At 50.5% G+C, this 21,201-nt stretch overlaps 1 protein-coding gene across 1 annotated transcript in view; it reads right to left on the reverse strand.

The window, feature by feature from the left end:
* LOC142258731 (uncharacterized) overlaps positions 1-20,417 on the reverse strand; it is a 44,779-nt gene extending 24,362 nt beyond the window's left edge. Inside the window, exon 1 of the mRNA XM_075331346.1 lies at positions 20,338-20,417. The gene's annotated coding sequence lies outside the window, so the exon portion shown is untranslated. The remainder of the gene's footprint in view (positions 1-20,337) is intronic.
* Positions 20,418-21,201: the final 784 nt, after the last annotated feature.

A 21,201-nucleotide genomic window follows, 5' to 3' on the forward strand; every position in this document is an offset into this window, starting at 1 on the left:
TCGAAGGGCCTTTGACTGTCCAGCTGACCACTCCAACCTCCGTCAAACTTGAGGGGAGATCGACATGGGTCCATGCCAGCCACTGCAAGAAGGCCTAATACTGCTGATAAGTATTTCTATGTGTACTCCCTTTTTGGGGCCTTCTACACCACGGCAGAATTCATTTGAGACCCATCATGAAGTGTTAGCTGAAAAACTTGAGATCACAGACTACTGGATATGTACACACGCACTTGTGACAGCCTCTTCCATGCCATACTTAGCCATACCAGTCCCAATAAACAAAGTGTTTCAATGGGGAGGCTGTTACAACAGACTATCAGTCAATGACACCAAGTGTTACTCTGTTTACTAGTTGCTTATGTAGTGTTCAAGTTGCTAATGGCTTTGTTTTCCCGCTGCTTGAAGCAATGTAGATACAATGATTATTCAGCACCCGTATGAAATCACTAATATGCCTTTTTTCTCTTCTCTACTCTTTCCTCTAGAAATCACCTTGGCGTATCATGATGAGACTCCTATCGAGAGGCATGCAGGCAGTCCTGGGTGACGGATGTGAGACGACACTCCCTGAGCAAACCCGCGGCTCAGAAAGTATCTGGAGGCTAGCCTGCTTTCTCTATAGTCCACAGCTTCTCGATGGCCCCCTGTCCATCAATCACGCCAATAGGGGGGATTGTGAGGAAAGAGTTAACCTTTTTCACTGGCTTACAAAATAATAGAAATTCATTCTCCCTGACAAGACCGAACCAGACTTATTTGCGTAATAAACTGTGAGACCAACTTCAAGGACGCAGAATGTTTTGACTTAGAGACGACTGAAAAACATCTTGTTATTGGAGTATAAGTCATTATATTAATTTCTCTTGCTGGGAATATGTAATTCACGCCTTTAATGAATATGTATGTTGCATAGTTACGCCCTAATCAACTTTGTATAACTTTGTAATGTAAACAATATCAATACACTTTCTATTCGGAGCCGCACATCTCCAGTCTTATGTGTATAACGGCGTCCGCTTGTTTTCATTGAGACGGAGTAGCAGAGGGGGGGGTCACCGGTACCCTCTCTGCATTCGGACATCGCTGGCAACAGCTGTGACGGTTAGGTCAACCTAACAACTTTGACACTACTAGATTCATCTCAACACCTCTCGCTACCTGAAAGAGGGTGTCTTGGTCTTTTACTCTGTAATCAGGGGTTACTAGCTGCAGTTGTTTGCGTATGGGCTCTCGGAGACCAGAGACAAAGGATTGTACCCATGTCTGTGTATGGGCCTTCTCTCTTTAAAGGGAAGGTATCGTCAAAAAAAAAATAAAATAATGTAAAGTAAAAATGTTTAAATGTTTTGTTTAAATATATTTTTTTTTAATTGTGCAAAATATAAAAAATTTTTTAAAAAGTTTGATATTTTCCACTGTTAAACACTAGGGGGAGCTGCTTCTGAAATCCTACTGAATTTCCACTGTATAAAAAGCTCAGATTACAGCCTGCCGTAAAGTGGGAGGAGTCTGCTCTCCTGTGTGTGATGGCGCCTCCCCCCTCCTAATCTGAGTGTTTACAACAGATAACAGAGAATGACATGTAGGGACACAGTGCACAGCCATTTTCATGGTGACCAGAAATGCCTAAAGTGTCACCAAGGACAGCAGACAGCATCACCCAGGACAGGATTAGATACACGGCTCTGCAGACAGTATCACACAGGATAGGATTAGATACACAGCTCAGCAGACAGTATCACACAGGATAGGATTAGATACACAGCTCAGCAGACAGTATCACACAGGAGAGGATTAGATACACGGCTCAGCAGACAGTATCACACAGGAGAGGATTAGATACACAGCTCAGCAGACAGCATCACCCAGGACAGGATTAGATACACGGCTCAGCAGACAGTAACACAGAGGATAGGATTAGATACACAGCTCAGCAGACAGTATCACACAGGATAGGATTAGATACACAGCTCAGCAGACGGCATCACACAAGACAGGATTAGATACACGGCTCAGCAGACAGTATCACAGAGGATTGGATTAGATACACAGCTCAGCAGACAGTATCACACAGGAGAGGATTAGATACACAGCTCAGCAGACAGTATCACACAGGATAGGATTAGATACACATCTCAGCAGACAGTATCACACAGGAGAGGATTAGATACATGGCTCAGCAGACAGTATCACAGAGGATAGGATTATATACACAGCTCAGCAGACAGTATCACACAGGATAGGATTAGATACACAGCTCAGCAGACAGTATCACACAGGAGAGGATTAGATACACAGCTCAGCAGACAGTATCACACAGGAGAGGATTAGATACACGGCTCAGCAGACAGTATCACACAGGATAGGATTAGATACACATCTCAGCAGACAGTATCACACAGGAGAGGATTAGATACACGGCTCAGCAGACAGTATCACAGAGGATAGGATTAGATACACAGCTCAGCAGACAGTATCACACAGGATAGGATTAGATACACAGCTCAGCAGACAGTATCACACAGGAGAGGATTAGATACACAGCTCAGCAGACAGTATCACACAGGAGAGGATTAGATACACGGCTCAGCAGACAGCATCACCCAGGACAGGATTAGATACACGGCTCAGCAGACAGTATCACAGAGGATAGGATTAGATACACAGCTCAGCAGACAGTATCACACAGGATAGGATTAGATACACAGCTCAGCAAACAGTATCACACAGGAGAGGATTAGATACACAGGTCAGCAGACAGTATCACACAGGAGAGGATTAGATACACAGCTCAGCAGACAGTATCACACAGGATAGGATTAGATACACAGCTCAGCAGACAGTATCACACAGGAGAGGATTAGATACACGGCTCAGCAGACAGTATCACAGAGGATAGGATTAGATACACAGCTCAGCAGACAGTATCACACAGGATAGGATTAGATACACAGCTCAGCAGACAGTATCACACAGGAGAGGATTAGATACACGGCTCAGCAGACAGCATCACCCAGGACAGGATTAGATACACGGCTCAGCAGACAGTATCACACAGGATAGGAATAGATACACAGCTCAGCAGACAGTATCACACAGGAGAAGATTAGATACACAGCTCAGCAGAGAGTATCACACAGGAGAGGATTAGATACACGGCTCAGCAGACAGTATCACACAGGAGAGGATTAGATACACGGCTCAGCAGACAGTATCACAGAGGATAGGATTAGATACACAGCTCAGCAGACAGTACAACACAGGATAGGATTAGATACACAGCTCAGCAGACAGTATCACACAGGAGAGGATTAGATACACGGCTCAGCAGACAGCATCACCCAGGACAGGATTAGATACATGGCTCAGCAGACAGTATCACACAGGATAGGATTAGATACACAGCTCAGCAGACAGTATCACACAGGAGAGGATTAGATACACGGCTCAGCAGACAGTATCACACAGGAGAGGATTAGATACACGGCTCAGCAGACAGTATCACAGAGGATAGGATTAGATACACAGCTCAGCAGACAGTATCACACAGGATAGGATTAGATACACAGCTCAGCAGACAGTATCACACATGATAGGATTAGATACACAGCTCAGCAGACAGTATCACACAGGAGAGGATTAGATACACGGTTCGGTAGACAGTATCACACAGGATAGAATTAGATACACAGCTCAGCAGACAGTATCACACAGGAGAGGATTAGATACACGGCTCAGCAGACAGTATCACACAGGAGAGGATTAGATACACGGCTCAGCAGACAGCATCACACAGGAGAGGATTAGATACACAGCCCTGCAGATAGTATCACACAGGATAGGATTAGATACACAACCCTGCAGACAGTATCACCGGTACACACACAGGTACTCACATGCAGTGGCGCGCGCGTGCACACACACACCAATCACCCCTGATGGGGACCTTGTGCCACACACACACACACACACACACACACACACACACACACACACACCTTTCCCATCATTTCTCCCTGTGACCTCCGGTTGGTGCTCCAGGCAGCTGTGCTGCATGCCATCCTCCCCTGCGTCCGGCCGACATTTCACACATCCGATCGCATACACTCACACATACGATCGCATACACTACCACATACTCACGATATCGCACATACCTGTACAATCGCGCGCACACACTCACAACATCCGGAGATATCACATGCCTCCCATGTGATCCTCTCGCAGGTCCTGGAAGCTCACTGCACAGCATCGCAAGCGCTGACACACACTCACAATCACCCCTGATGGGGACCTTGTGACACACACACACCAGCGGCGGGCAGAGCCGGGTGAGCTGCGGCAGCGGGCAGAGCGGGGACTAGGGAGAACGGAGGGAGGGGGGTGTCATTGGAGACGGTAACGGCGGCGGTAGTAGCTGGGGCAGAGCAGGGGCTGGGGAGAACGGAAGGATGGGATGTCATCGGAGACAGTAACGAGGGAAGGGGAGGTGGCCCGTACTCACACATTTCGGCGGGTGACAGGGGTAAAGTGGAGCAAACAGCACACGCTGTGAGCTCTACAATGATGGCGCTGGTCTCCTCCCTCTATTGTGTTCTGGACAGCCCAGGGGGGCGCGTCCACGTCACAGCAGACGCCCACTGTAACGTATGGCATGGGGTCGGAGCCCGACTATCAGAGTCTATGCACAGGGGCTGCCATAAAGGAAGGAGTTACTGTCGTTACACACAAGGCAAATCCAGCATGGCAGCCCCCAGTGCCTCCAGTAAAATAAGAATTACATAAAAACTAAATAAGCTGCGATTTTCATTTTGTATTAGAAATACTTGATTTCATAATCACTATTTTTAATACAAAAATAAAAAAACGCGATACCTTCCCTTTAACTACCCCGCTGGATCAGGATGAAGTGTCGCAAGTGTTCGGTCTTTTCTGTGTATCTGAAGATGTGAAGCCTACCTCTGACACCTGGCTATCACAGGTCCCTGATATACTCTGGTCACAAGGTCCGGAAGATGTTGGAAGACTGCCAGTCCAACCAGTGGAGGTGAAGCTTAAACCAGGAGCCTTACTCCCCCGCAAGTCACAATACCCAGTCTCAATTCAACAGTCTGCTGCTACTTCTCATCAGTTAGAATGCTATCTCAAGAATGGAACAATTGTAATGGGGTCAACAAGTCCAACTGTATCCCTTCTGTAGAAATGGCTTTGAATACTGTTCCAGCAATTGCCCACAAGGGGGCAGCGTCGTACTGTACAACGACAAACACAGAGCTGGGAAATTCCCCACAGGAGCTGGTGTGTGAAAAACCAGAAGAGAAGACGCGGGAAAGTGGTGTTCAGCTCCGGAGCTCAGTGAGGAGAGTCCTGCGTGTGGTCTCCCTGAAGAGAGGGCTCGTTTTGCCGCAAAAGTCAGGAAGAAATCACCCGGTGAAAGCAGTTTCTGTCACTCCCAGTCTGCAGAACTTTGTTTTCCTCAGGGAGTTAACCGGACTACCGAGCACCGCCATCTGAGTGTAATTGCAGGGACTGTGACCTGCCTTCTTCTGCCCGGCGTGCTCCGGGACCAAAAGACTACTTATAATCCGTCACCAGCTGGAGAAGATAAAAGAAAAGAAAAGACCGAGGAGCTTCATCTCTCCAGCGCTGCACCGGGACCCATCACCGCGAGACCCCAGGCCTGCGACGTGGGAGCGACATCTTCTTTCGGGATAGACTGGTACGTGTTTGTAGGGAAAGTTAGGGAAAGTTGCCGCCATTTTTTTGTTGTTGTTTTTTTCTTGCTGCATACCCGGAAGGAGTGAAAGTCCAGGGGCTTCCTATACCCATGTGTGCAGATAGCTCAGTTGATTGTATTATAAACATGTTTCCTAGTAAAGAAATGTTACTACCGGTAAAATCTGAGTATGGGGATTTTGTTGGAATAGAGCATACACACACACCCGCGGCCCTCCCATCGGTCGCTTCATGTGGCGTAGTCGGCAGGATCTGGCCAGCGGATATTGGCAGGTACCTATGCATGAGAAAGATAGAGAGAAGACTGCTTTCATCTTACCCATGGGCCTGTACGAGTTTGACCGGATGCCCTTTGGTCTGAACAACGCGCCGGGGACTTTCCAGCGGCTGATGGAGCGCTGCTTGGGAGACTTCAACTTCGACTTCACCCTCATCTATCTGGACGACATTGTAGTCTATTCGGCCACATTTGAAGAACACCTGCAGCAGCTGGGCCGTGTGTTCAGTAGGTTGAGGGAACATGGCCTGAAGTTGAAACCCAACAAGTGCCGTCTTTTGCAGCCCGAGATCAATTACCTGGGTCACCGGATCTCAGCCGAAGGCGTCCAGCCATCTTCAGAGAAGATAGCCGCCGTACGGGATTGGCCGCAGCCCACAAACGTCAAGGAGGTCAGGGCTTTCCTGGGGTTGGCCGGCTACTACCGCCGGTTCGTCAAAAACTTCGCCCGGCTTGCTGCACCCTTGCAGGATCTGCTTCGAGGGACCACCAACAGCCCCAGAGGACGACTCATCCGCTGGGGACCCAGCCAGGAAGACTCCTTCCAAGCCCTAAAGGGTGCCTTAACGTCTCCCCCCATCCTGGCATATGCGGACTACAACCTGCCCTTCCAACTACACACCGATGCCAGTTTACAGGGTCTAGGGGCAGTACTTTCACAGGTCCAAGACGGCAAGGAACGGGTCATAGCCTATGCCAGTCGGTCCCTACATGAGGGCGAGAAGAACCCCACCAATTATAGCTCGTTCCGGCTGGAGCTGTTGGCCCTAACGTGGGCTATGGCGGAGAAATTTGCAGGGTATCTCACGGGGACCGAAGTACTAGTCCTGACCGATAACAACCCGTTGGCCCATCTAGAAAATGCGAAGCTCGGAGTCATGGAGCAGCGTTGGATGGCTCGGCTCTCCAAGTTCAATTACAAGATCAAGTATCGGGCTGGCTCTGAGAACCAAAATGCGGACAGCCTGTCTAGAGTGTCATACCCCTTACTCAACCGAGACCGGGATGAAGAATTAGAAGGGGACGAGACACCTGACTTTGCAAAGCTCGCCCAACAGATGGTGGATCACCGCCAGCTCGTTGTGGGCGAAGCTGGAACTCCGGTGGGAGTCGCCTTGCCACCCCAGGAGTGGTGCAGGATTCAGGACCAGAACCCCGATTGGGCTCTACGCAAACAATGGGTGAAACGGCAGCAGAAGCCTCCCGCCGATATACGGGCGCGACTGTCTACCGGGACCTTGACCCTGCTCAGCCAGTGGGACCGGCTGATTCTGAGAGAAGGAGTGCTATACCGGAAGGTTCTCTTGTCACACATGCTGGAAGAATGCGCACAAGTTGTAGTGCCTGAACAATTGGCCCGTGAGATGGTGGTCCAGGCCCACAAAAGGAATGGACACTTCGGAATGGACAAGACTTTTCGGTGGGTTCAACAGTCCATCTATTGTCCGGGGCTCCGCAAGCTGGTTGAAGACGTCTGCCAGACCTGTCGCACCTGTGAACTACACAAGTCCTCTGAGCAGCGTGCACCTGTTCAGACAATTAAAACATCCAGACCCCTTGAGCTGTTGATGGTGGATTATCTGCTGATTGGGACGGCGAGCAGTGGCTATCAGTATTGTTTAGTCATGGTGGATCACTTCACAAAATTCGCTGTCGCTGTTGCTACCAAAGACCAGACGACTGAATCGGCTGCTCGGGCCATCTGTCGACAGTTCATCCATGTCTACGGGTGCCCGGAGAGGTTGCACTCCGACCAGGGGGCTTGTTTCGAGGGCCGAGTCATCGAAGAGCTGCACCAGATGTATGGGATCCAGAAGTCGAGGACCACTCCTTATCACCCACAAGGGAACGGTGCATGTGAATGCTTCAACCGGACCCTACTCCAGCTGATCCGCACCTTGGCCGAAGATAAGAAAGACCAATGGCCTCAATTCCTTCCTGATTTAGTATGGGCCTATAACAACCAGGTCCACTCTGTGACTGGCTACACTCCACACACCCTTCTCTTTGGTCGCCCCGGAAAAGGGGTCCATGACCTGAACCTATTTCGCCCTGGAGTTGACGTCTGCCATAACTACCCCTCCTGGCTAAATGCTCACCGACAGAAGATGGAGACGGTACACCGACTGGTGAGCAAACAAATCCGGGGCCAGATACATGCTGATCCACTCCCCGTGCAAGAGCAACCCTTGAAGTTGGGACAGCCAGTCCTGCTCCGTATCAAGAAGCCCCAAGGGAAACTTCGAGCCAAGTGGGAGACTGAGGTTTACCGGGTAATCGAACGCCCCTACCCCAACGGGCATGTATACCGAGTGCGGGGTGAAGACAATCACAGCATCCGCACTGTGCACCGAAACATGTTGCGGCCCTGCCGATCCCAGCCTGACTCCCCTACCACAGTACCCGGAGGGGATGACACTACCAACACGACTGACGACACGGACGTTTCCCGGCACAGTGATCACCTTGACTCTGAGATCAGTGACCTCCCTACACAACCCAGTTCTTTCCCCGGGGTGCTGACTGGAGTGGGGCGTAGAGACAGTGACAGGGAGGGGAACAACCGACCCTTGAGGCGCACTGACCGCACCACTGCTGGGATCCCGCCCGGGCGGTCTTACAGGGACCAGTACGTATGGCCCACTTCTCAACCAACCCCTGTAACGTCTGCAGTCATCGCTGCCTGGGAACCGACGGTAGTTGACAGGGACTGCCAACCTTTAAGTGGGGGGGTATGTAATGGGGTCAACAAGTCCAACTGTATCCCTTCTGTAGAAATGGCTTTGAATACTGTTCCAGCAATTGCCCACAAGGGGGCAGCGTCGTACTGTACAACGACAAACACAGAGCTGGGAAATTCCCCACAGGAGCTGGTGTGTGAAAAACCAGAAGAGAAGACGCGGGAAAGTGGTGTTCAGCTCCGGAGCTCAGTGAGGAGAGTCCTGCGTGTGGTCTCCCTGAAGAGAGGGCTCGTTTTGCCGCAAAAGTCAGGAAGAAATCACCCGGTGAAAGCAGTTTCTGTCACTCCCAGTCTGCAGAACTTTGTTTTCCTCAGGGAGTTAACCGGACTACCGAGCACCGCCATCTGAGTGTAATTGCAGGGACTGTGACCTGCCTTCTTCTGCCCGGCGTGCTCCGGGACCAAAAGACTACTTATAATCCGTCACCAGCTGGAGAAGATAAAAGAAAAGAAAAGACCGAGGAGCTTCATCTCTCCAGCGCTGCACCGGGACCCATCACCGCGAGACCCCAGGCCTGCGACGTGGGAGCGACATCTTCTTTCGGGATAGACTGGTACGTGTTTGTAGGGAAAGTTAGGGAAAGTTGCCGCCATTTTTTTGTTGTTGTTTTTTTCTTGCTGCATACCCGGAAGGAGTGAAAGTCCAGGGGCTTCCTATACCCATGTGTGCAGATAGCTCAGTTGATTGTATTATAAACATGTTTCCTAGTAAAGAAATGTTACTACCGGTAAAATCTGAGTATGGGGATTTTGTTGGAATAGAGCATACACACACACCCGCGGCCCTCCCATCGGTCGCTTCACAATCATACCAACCAAATCTCCCTGCAACACACCGTTGTTTCCAGTAAAAAAGAAAACAAGAAAGGGAGAACCAGCCACCTACAGAATGGTCCAAGACTTGCGAGCAGTGAATGAAGCCACAGTACTGGACACTCCAAGAGTGCCTAACCCACATACTCTGCTGGCATGCATCCCATCTACTGCCTCCTGTTTCACCGTAGTGGATCTAGCTAATGCTTTCTTCAGTGTCCCATTAAGTGCAGATTGTCAACATCTTTTTGCTTTTACCCATGAGGGTCAGCAGTATACATGGACAGTGATGCCCCAAGGGGCCCAGAACAGCCCATCCATGTTCAGCCAAGCAATGACTGATGTATTAGAACCATGGAGGATCACTCACCCCAATGTAGTCCTGCTTCAATATGTCGATGATCTTCTCCTCTGCTGTGATTCCCTGGAGGAAGCCCAAGAAAACTCAATCTCACTACTACAATTCCTTGCACTGAATGGATGTAAAGCTTCCAAAAACAAACTCCAGTTCTGCCAAGAAAAAGTCGTGTTCTTGGGACACTGCATCTCGTATCAAACTAAACATCTGACTGCAGACAGGAAGTCAGCCGTTGAGCAAATACCACTTCCCCAAAATCACACTCAACTGCAATCCTACCTAGGGATGACGTCATATTGTCGACCGTGGATAATGGATGCCTCTCTGATGATGGAGCCTTTATATGAATGCTTGAAGAATCAGCCATTCAGTTTAACAAAGGAGGCTATAGATGCATTCTACAAGGTGAAAAATATCATATCTTCCTCTCCAGCCCTGGGTTTGCCAGACTATCAAAAACCATTCTGCCTGTTCGTCATGGAGAAAGCAGGACATGCAACGGGGGTTTTGACCCAGTCCCATGAAGGAAGACAGCGGCCCATTGGATACTACTCAGCCAGACTGGATCCTGTCGCCCGAGGAGCACCATCCTGCATGAGAGCTGTGTTTGCAACCCACCTGCTGTTGGACAAGACCTCTGACATCGTTTTAGGTCACCAGTTGAACATCAAGGCTCCGCATGACATTACTGCCATCCTGGCACAGACTCAGCCGAAACATCTCTCTTCCGCTCGTCACTTGCGGCTACAATGCTCCCTACTGCTTCCTGACAACGTCACCATCTCCCGGTGTGCGGTCCTTAACCCTGCTACTCTCCTCCCTCTCCCATTGGGGGAGTGTCCCACCTCTGACACCTTGGTGGAAGAGGTAGTCGACTCAGGCATAGCACAGCGTGATTGACTTGCTCTCATGAGGCAGGACACCTCTGGATTCGATAACGTGAAAGATACACCCTTAGAAGACCCTGACTTAACCCTCTTTGTGAATGGATCGAGATATGCAGATAAAGAGGGGCAGTTTCGCACGGGTATAGCGGTGGTAACAGAAGATGCTGTGATGATGACACAGGCGCTACCCGCATCCTTGTCTGCTCAAGAAGCTGAGATACGCGCTCTCACTGAAGCCTGCAAGATGGCGGCGGGAAAAAAGGTGAACATTTACTCTGACTCCCGCTATGCATGGGGAATCGCTCACGATTATGGACCAATATGGAAGGCGAGAGACTTCATCACCACAAATGGAACACCTGTACGCCACCACAAGGCCGTAAAAGAACTGATGGAGTCTTTGCTATTGCCAGATACAGTCGCGGTGATCAAGGTCAAGGCCCACACTGGGGGAACTTCAAAGGAAGCACTGGGAAATGCCCTCGCTGACAGAACAGCCAAAGAAGCAGCACTGCAAGCACTCGTCACTGAAGTGACCAAGTTGTGCTCCCTAACCAATCCTGAAGAACAAGAAGAGGGGAAAGATGGAAAGTCTTGGGAAGACATGGTCCGTATTCTTCAGAAGCAGGCCTCGAAAGAAGAGAAAGAAAAATGGATCCAAGATGGAGCAGTACAGAATGAGAAACATCTGATACTGGAAAAAGGGAAACCATGCCTTCCGCGTGCTCTCTACCCGATGGTGGCCAGATGGGCCCATGGGATTACACATCAGTCAAAGATGAAGATGCACAATCTTGTGAGAGAATACCATCATGCACCTGGATTTTCCACTGCAGCAGCAAACTACACGAAAGGATGTCTGGTCTGCGCCCGATGCAACCCTGGGAAAACGGAGAAGACGCCTTAGAAGTGTACACCCAAGCCTTTGTACCCCTTCCAGCGCATACAGATAGATCACATCCAGATGCCTCACTCAGGAGGATTCGAATACGTCTTGGTGGTGATAGATATCTTGTCCGGATGGCTAGAAGCGTTTCCTGTCAAGAACCAATCCGTGAAAACAACGATGAAGAAACTTCTCACGGAGATAGTGTGCAGATATGGACTCCCGGAGACCATAGAAAGTGACTAGGGGCCTGCTTTTACTGCTAACTTGACCAAAGAGATATGACAGGCCTTGGGTACTGAATTGGCTCTACACACCCCGTATCACCCTCAGAGTAGTGGGAAAGTTGAGAGGTTAAATGGGACACTGAAAGCAAAAATGCTTAAGGCAGTGCAGAAGACAGGGAAGCCATGGCATGAGAGTCTTCCCTTTGCATTGTTCAGCGTCAGACACACCCCAACCGGAGCCCACAAGTTGAGCCCCTATGAGATCTTGTTTCGTAGCGCACCCAGATTAGTGTTGTACTTTCCACAACAGCTATCCTTGCAGTACGATACTCTGACTAAGTTTGTTGTTGAGCTGGCTAAACATTTGACTAAAGTACATTCTCGAGTTTTCTCTTCCATTCCAGATCCTTAGGACCTAGAGGGCTCACACCAGATCCAACCAGGTGACTGGGTCCTCATCAGGAAATTCACCAGACGTACCCTTGAGCCCAGATACGACGGGCCATTCCAGGTCCTTCTGATGACTACTACCGGTGTCAAAGTTGAAGGAAGACCCACATGGATCCACGCATCTCACTGCAAAAAGATGCCGGACCCAGGAGCAGGAGACGGCTGTCTCCCATCTTCTACCTAAGTCTGCTACATTCCATTTTCTTGGGGGTGGTGACTGGCCAAGGAACAATATCCAGAGAAAATGGTGTGGTTACTTTCTGGTTTAATGTGTCCGTTCCCTCTGCCTCATATCAGTTTGACTATTGCGACATAGTGACATGCCCTACTCCCACTAACCAATATCTTCTACACCAACGGGGTACACATTACATATGTATAACCACTGCTGAAACCGGATGGGGTTCAAATTGTGAAAAATGGTCCTTTGTCGGGTGGACCACTGGCAATGTAAACTGGGGATACATGCCCACTCAAGCTGTAGAACGCAAAGACAAGTTTGGGAAAACCTTACTGGCTCGCATGACACTGACCAAAGGCAGAATCAGGGGAGAAAGGGACATAAGAGGTGGAGAAGACACAGACATTCACTGTCCAATAGACGGGTGCGTGACTGTTTTTAAACATCGAGAATCCCTCTGAAGGTGACCAAGGACTGTACGTACTAAGCACATATGGGGACATACCTGTACCTATTGCGACAGGAAAGTTTTGGCTCAAAGATATAGTGAACAAGCCTTCACACCACACCTGGGGTATACAGATAAGGGAACTGATAAGAGGGGCAAGATACATGACAGACATGACCTATGAAGACAAACTTGCTCTGGAAACCGAGTATTCAGACTCAAATCTCTGGTTAGAGTGGTTGAAGTACACCACAACAAGTAACAACAGGTCAGCATGTATTGTGTGTGCCACAGCTAGGCCTCACTTGGGTACTGTTCCTTTCCCCATAGATCCCACAACAGATGAAAAAGGTTTTTATTGCATATCGTCTCTTTTCAATAACACCACAGCCCTTTTAAAAAGATGCCGACATGTAGCACATATGTACCCTTCCTACCAGTGGAATGAACCTGTTGGGCATGGAATCACCCCCTATCCTGGAAATTATGCCTGTTTTGAACGCACTGCCCAGGGACTAGCAGTAGGTAAATTGCCACCAAATTTCTGTAACAATACCATAAAAATATACAATGGCCCTTATGATGATTCCCTGTTTACCAATCAACATAGTCAATTACCCGATGTATACTGGCTTTGTGGAGACATGAAAATAAGACCCCGTTTACAAGTACCTTGGACCGGGCAATGTGCTCTAGTAAAAGTACTCATGCCATTCCACATATTTGATTTGCCTGAAGTGAACAAAGCCATTCAGGTACGCCAGCCCCTAAACAGACAGAAGAGGGAATCAGAGATAAAAGGATCCTTTGACCCCCATGTTTATGTCGATTCAATTGGTGTTCCTAGAGGAGTGCCGGATGAATTTAAAGCAAGAAATCAAGTAGCAGCCGGTTTTGAATCAATCATCCCCATAATAACGGTAATCAAAAATGTAGATTGGATAAACTACCTGTATTACAACCAACAACGCTTCGTAAATTACACCAGAGACGCCCTAAAAGGAATTGTTGAACAACTAGGACCCACCTCAGTTATAGCCTTTCAAAATAGGATGGCCCTCGACATGATACTGGCAGAAAAGGGGGGAGTCTGTAAAATGATAGGCTCTAACTGCTGTACCTACATACCCAATAATACTGGCCCCGATGGTAGCATAACTAAAGCCCTAAAAGGCCTCACTGATTTGTCCGAGGAACTGGCCAAAAACTCAGGCACACAACAATGGGACACTTGGTTTGGGTGGTGGAGAGGGTGGCAAGATGCGCTTATTAAACTAGGAATAATTCTTATCTGTGTTTTGACAGTGTTGGCTTTGACCAAGTGCTGCGTAGCTCCATGCATCAGGAGGATGATATCTAAATCCATGGATGAGACGATGACCATGCATGCCGCTTTTGATGATCTTCCACCACCGCCTGAGGAGTATGAGGCTCTGAGTGCAACCAGCCCCGATGAGTATGAACTGATGAGAGGACCACCACCACCGCCTCCTACTCCTCCCCCTTCACCTCGGATCCTGTATGCCACTGTGGAACGTGGCCAAGAGGACACCTAAGGGACAGGAACTGATTTCTTTCTGCCATCCTGTGTTTTCTACTTCCCATTTGATCATTTGCTGAACAAGTCTATTTGTTTTGTCCTTTTGATATACAGCGTGTCTTGCCTAGTCCTGGACTTAAGCTGGTGTCACACACAGCGACAACGACGTCGCTGCTACGTCACCATTTTCTGTGACGTTGTAGCGACGTCCCGTCGCTGTCGCTGTGTGTGACATCCAGCAACGACCTGGCCCCTGCTGTGAGGTCGCCGGTCGTTGCTGAATGTCCAGCTTCATTTTTTGGTCGTCACTCTCCCGCTGTGACACACACATCGCTGTGTGTGACAGCGAGAGAGCGACGAAATGAAGCGAGCAGGAGCCGGCGTCTGGCAGCTGCTGTAAGCTGTACCCAGCGTAAACATCGGGTAACCAAGGGAAGACCTTTCCCTGGTTACCCGATGTTTACGCTGGTTACCAGCCTCCGCTCTTGCGGCCAGTGCCGGCTCCTGCACTGTGACATGTGGCTGCAGTACGCATCGGGTAATTAACCCGATGTATACTGTAGCAAGGAGAGCAAGGAGCCAGCGCTAAGCAGTGCGCGCGGCTCCCTGCTCTCTGAACTGTGACATGTAGCTGCAGCACACATCGGGTTAATTAACCCGATGTGTACTGTAGGAGAGCAAGGAGCCGGCGCTAAGCGCGGCTCCCTGCTCTCTGCACATGTAGAACAGCGACGTTATGATCGCTGCTTCTGCTGTGTTTGACAGCTAAGCAGCGATCATAACAGCGACTTACAAGGTCGCTGTTACGTCACCGAAAATGGTGACGTAACAGCGACGTCGTTGTCGCTGTCGTTTAGTGTGAACCCAGCTTTAGGGTATGGTGATTTCAGATCAGGGTCTGTTAGGAGATAGGGGTACGCTGGAGACCCGGCCCTGACCACCTTTAGGTCTACCGTCGGGATGAGGGATAGTACAGGGTCCCCAGTCATAGGGTTAGCTTAGGAACACCCTGCATAATGTATACTCAAAGACACGCTGGAACATACCGGGACTGATGGATGGACTTTATGAAAAAAGATTTTTTGGTTATCTTCAAAAGGGGGGGATTTTATGGATGGGATTTACTACATATTAAATATAATCAAGAAAATGCTGGACTAATAAAATGGCGCTTGATTTAGCTTGATCTATCTAAACACACCCATGTCTGGCAATTTCAGACATGGGACTTTCCACTTTATCATAAGACATACTTTTATTTTAATACATGCTGAGTTAGCTTAATATAAGATTATGAAATGCATACATATATATTACTCGATGTAAGCTGTTTTTGCAAGTTAACAAATAGGAATATAGTAGGCACCCCTGGCCCTCAGCCAAGGGTCTTTGGATATTATCCCCTTCACTTCCTTTAATAAATTCAGACTTCTGCATCGGTCATGACTGGTTGTCTTTGACTTGTGTAGATATACGGTAGATATCGCATGCGATAAAGGTCTTTAATTACTAATTTGGAATACAGGTGTCAAAGGGATAGATGCATATCATATGAATGGCATCAATCTAAATTTAAGGCTTCAACATCAGCACCCCCCAAACACACACACATCGGGCTCAGCACCCCCCCACACACACACACACACACACACACACACACATCGGGCTCAGCACCCCCCCCCACACACACATCGGGCTCAGCACCCCCCACACACACACATCGGGCTCTGCATCCCCCACACACACACACATCGTGCTCAGCACCCCCCCACCCGCATACATCGGGCTCAGCACCCTCCCACACACACACATCGGGCTCAGCACCCCCACACACACACACATCGGGCTCAGCACCCCCAACACACACACATCAGGCTCAGCACCCCCCCCCACACACACACACACACACACATCAAGCTCAGCACCCCCCCCACACACACACACACATCGGGCTCAGCACCCCCCCCCCACACACACACACACATCGGGCTCAGCACCCGCCCCCCACACACACATCGGGCTCAGCACCCCTCACACACACATCGGGCTCAGCACCCCCCACATACACACACACACATCGGGCTCAGCACCTCCCACACACACACACACATCGGGCTCAGCACCCCCCACACACACACATCGGGCTCTGCATCCCCCCACACACATCGGGCTCTGCATCCCCCACACATACATCGGGCTCAGCACCCCCACACACACACATCGGGCTCAGCAGCCCCCACACACACACACCGGGCTCAGCACCCCCCCACACACACACATCGGGCTCAACACCCCACACACACACACCGGGCTCAGCACCCCCCCCACACACACATCAGGCTCAGCACGCCCCCCAAACACACATCGGGCTCAGCACCCCCCCACACACACATCGGGCTCAGCACCCCCCCCCCCCACACACACACACATCGGGCTCAGCACCCCCCACACACACACATCAGGCTCAGCACCCCCACACACACACACACACATCGGGCTCAGCACCCCCCCCCACACACACACACACACACACACACATTGGGCTCTGCACCCCCCCACACACACACATTGGGCTCTGCACCCCCCCCACACACACATTGGGCTCTTCACCCCCCCACACACACATTGGGCTCTGCACCCCCCCCATACACACACATTGGGCTCTGCACCCCCCTACACACACAAACACACACACACACACATTGGGCTCTGCAACCCCCACACACACACACACATTGGGCTCTGCAACCCACACACACACATTGGGCTCTGCCCCCACCCCCCTCCACACACACACACACATTGGGCTCTGCAACCCCCACACACATCGGGCTCTGCACCCCCCACACACATAGGGCTCTGCACCCCCCACACATATAGGGCTCTGCACCCCCCACACACATCGGGCTCTGCACCCCCCACACACACATCGGGCTCTGCACACACCCCCCACATGGTGCTCTGCATACCCACACCCACCGTGTAGGGAACACACGCTTACCTCTCCTCGGTCCCTACCGCTGCTCCTCGTTCGTCCACTGTCTGTGCTCGGGACATATCAGCACAGTAGTGATGTCACCGCTGTCCTGAACTGTCAGAGCAGACAGCGGGATACTGATGAGAAGCAGCGAGGTGCTGCCTGTTATCTGTGCTTTCAAATGTATTAACATCTGTGATGCCGATACATTTGAACGTGCAATCCTGAGCAGGGGGCTCGGTGCTGGAGGTGACCGCACGGCAGCTGCCGCCAGGTGCCTTCCCCCCAGCTCACGGGCCCCACAGCAGTGGAAGGGGAGAGGACGGAGTGTGGGGAGGGTGCGGGGGAATGTGGGGAGGGTGCGGGGGAATGTGGGGAGGGTGCAGAGGAAAGGGGGCGGGGACTCCACACACTGTACCTGCCCAGCAAGGAGGCTACATGACGTCGACTGTGATGCCCGTCGACAAGGCACAACATAAGCTCCTGCACTTGTTGTCCTGACATCCACAGGAAGCAGCAAAATCACAGCAGCAGCGGTCACATGACTGCTCTGAGCCGGAGGAGAGGGGCTGACAGCAGGGCAGGTAGGTAGTTACTGTCTACTTACCTGCCCTAATGTAGCCCAATAGTGTAATTACAAAAAAAAGGCAAAATAAGCCGGATAACCCCTTTAAGAGGATGGACAGAGGCGTACATAGAAATCATGGGACCCCATAGCGGAAGTTCTAATTGGTACCCCTCCCCCCAAAAAAAAAAAATGTAATTAATATTCAGCTGGGTCATATAAGAACCTCTCTCACAACTTTACAGCCCTTACAAAGTAATTTTCCTCCTAATGAAGTCCATTGATTCCCCTTTCATTTCTCCCATAATGTATAATGCCAACAAAAGTGTCCCACAAGTGTGTCGCCCAGGGATGAGGGGTACTCAGATCCGGGCCAAGGGGTCGCTTCTGTAGGTATCACGGTGGCGTGACCCGGTCTGTGATCCCAGGCTCCACAACAAAAAGGGGGAGTAGGTAATGGAGATTGTCTGTGACGCCACCCGTGGGTTGCGGTGATGAGATGGTGGCACCGCCACTGCCTCTGGGGACCATGCCCGGGACTGGTGGTGTGGGGCAGCAAGGTAGAATCCCCTCCACGGGTAGGGGAGGTGTAGTCCCAGGGCCCAATTGGGAGTTGTGGTGGTGGCAGGGATTGCAGGGATCAGGAAACTCACAGTTCGGTTATCTTGGTGTTGGATGAAGCTAGGCTGATGTGTGTGGTCAGGAAGCACAGAGTCCTTTGTAAACCAACTTGCCGGTGACCGGGAGCCTTTTGGAGGGGTGTGCTGGTCCCACACATGGTGCAATGAGCAGGAGCCCTCTTTTGTTGCACTGCACCTTGTCGTCTGCTTAGCTCCTCTGGTTCGAACGGGGGAAGTCCACTTCCCTGCACTATTCCGGGTTCCCGATGCCACTACCCTGCCCCGGTCCACTTTGAATCCCCTCCTAGTGCCTGACCTGTTCCCGCAGTCCAGGGGCTCCAACCCCTGACCGCTCTGCAACTTTCTCTGCAGCCCAGGAGACACACTCCTGACTACTCTGCTGCTCTCCTCCGACTGAACTCCTCTCCTGCTGCTCTTTTCAGCTGCAAACTGGGGGAAGGAGGGGTGGCTGCTCATATGCACCATGCGGGGGGGGGGGGGGGGGGGGTGTGTGTGTAATCCCAAGGAGGAAGCGATTCCTGTACCCTTGGTGGGGGGTACAGTCATCTGTGCGTCACACAAGCACTGTATGATACCTCCACAGGTACTTCCTCCACACCAGGGCTGAGGAGTCGCTAAGAAAAACCTCTGACTCCTCAATTTCACTGATTCCAACTCTGACTCCACAACTCATTCATACAGTTCACACTAGAAGTTTCCATCCACTATCTATATAGACACATCTGCAGGTTTTACCCTCCGCTCTCTAATCAGACACATCTTCAGGTTTTACCCTCCACTCTCTATACAGACACATCTGCAGGTTTTTCCCTCCGCTCTCTATACAGACACATCTGCAGGTTTTTCCCTCCGCTCTCTAATCAGACACATCTGCAGGTTTTACCCTCCGCTCTCTATACAGACACATCTGCAGGTTTTTCCCTCCGCTCTCTATACAGACACATCTGCAGGTTTTTCCCTCCGCTCTCTAATCAGACACATCTGCAGGTTTTACCCTCCACTCTCTATACAGACACATCTGCAGGTTTTTCCCTCCGCTCTCTATACAGACACATCTGCAGGTTTTTCTCACTATTTGACATAAAATGAGAATAAATCTTTCCCGTTTTAGGTCGTTTAGGAACCAAAATTATTTCTATTTGTCAAATGTGAGAATAAGGAGACAGGGGGAATGTCATACACAGGCTCCCCCTGATGTCATTACGCCTATCAGGGGCCCACAGCTGCAGAGCAAGTGCGGAACAGGGAGCCAGTGCCCATCTGCTCCTCAATGCTGTTTAACCTGCATCCGAGGTAATAGTATTGGCCCCATCACTCACAGGCCTGGTCACTGCCCCTGCATAAATTACACCATATACATGACACACACATAGATACTATATGAAAGATAGCTAGATGGATAGATTAGATAGATGGCTGCAGGGTCAGACTGGGGTGTCTGGGGTCCAAAGGAGGAGGTAACTCTAGGGGCCACACCAACTATTTGCAAATACCTGCAGGAGCCCCCCACACAGCCCCCTACGCACAGCAGGAGCCCCCAGACAGCCCCCTACGCACAGTAGGAGCCCCCACACAGCCCCCTACGCACAAAAAAAAAATTACACTCACCTAATCCCGATTCCCAATACCGAAGGCTCAGTCTCCTCTTCTATGGCGGCCTGCAGAGGCAGTGCTATGCGATGACTTCCCCGCTCTGCACTCGTGACACGATGACATCTCCCTGAGCCATAGACCTGTAGCGGTCTGCAGCTTAGGAGACGAGCAATGATAGAGCATGGAACTCTTGCTCTGTTACAGGATTGGACTGTATTGGGGGCAATGTGGCGCCAAAACAGTTCAATGCGGTAGTGGCAGAAGATTCGGGGCTGCAGGCAAGAAGATCGGAGTCGGAGACGCGAGTCTTGGATACCAGCAACGCCCCTGCCACGGGGTCCCCTCTGTGTCCAGTTTGGGGGCGCACCGGGGCATTTGCTGTGTCTGTGCGCCAGATTGATGCCTAATAGATGATAGACAGACAGATAATAGGAGGGATGTATAAACAGACAGATACAGACAGACAGACAGAATGTATACACAGAAACATAGCTACAAATTGCACACTATACAGGACAAACATATCTTATACATAACACAGACAGACGGCACATAATACATGATTCACATTATACTTACCGCCTTCCTGGACACCTGGAGTACAGAGGGTCTTTAGAAGCAGCTTCTCCAGCTGCTGCAGTGCAGGCGGCCCTACCCCCTCTCTCTGGTGAAGACGGGAGAAGACAGGACGCAGAGCACACAGGATGGGAGGGCGCCCTCTGCTGGAGCCTGCGCACTGCAGGAGCAGCAAATGAAAGTGAATTGATGCTCCCTCCAGCATCCCCTGTGCTGTCTGCTTGCTGGCACCCTGTGCGACCGCACTAATCGCACATACCTAAAGCCGGCCATGAATGCAACCCCCATATTCCTCTATATGTA

Source organism: Anomaloglossus baeobatrachus (assembly GCF_048569485.1).
Source record: "Anomaloglossus baeobatrachus isolate aAnoBae1 chromosome 3 unlocalized genomic scaffold, aAnoBae1.hap1 SUPER_3_unloc_3, whole genome shotgun sequence".
Taxonomy (NCBI): Eukaryota; Metazoa; Chordata; class Amphibia; order Anura; family Aromobatidae; genus Anomaloglossus; species Anomaloglossus baeobatrachus.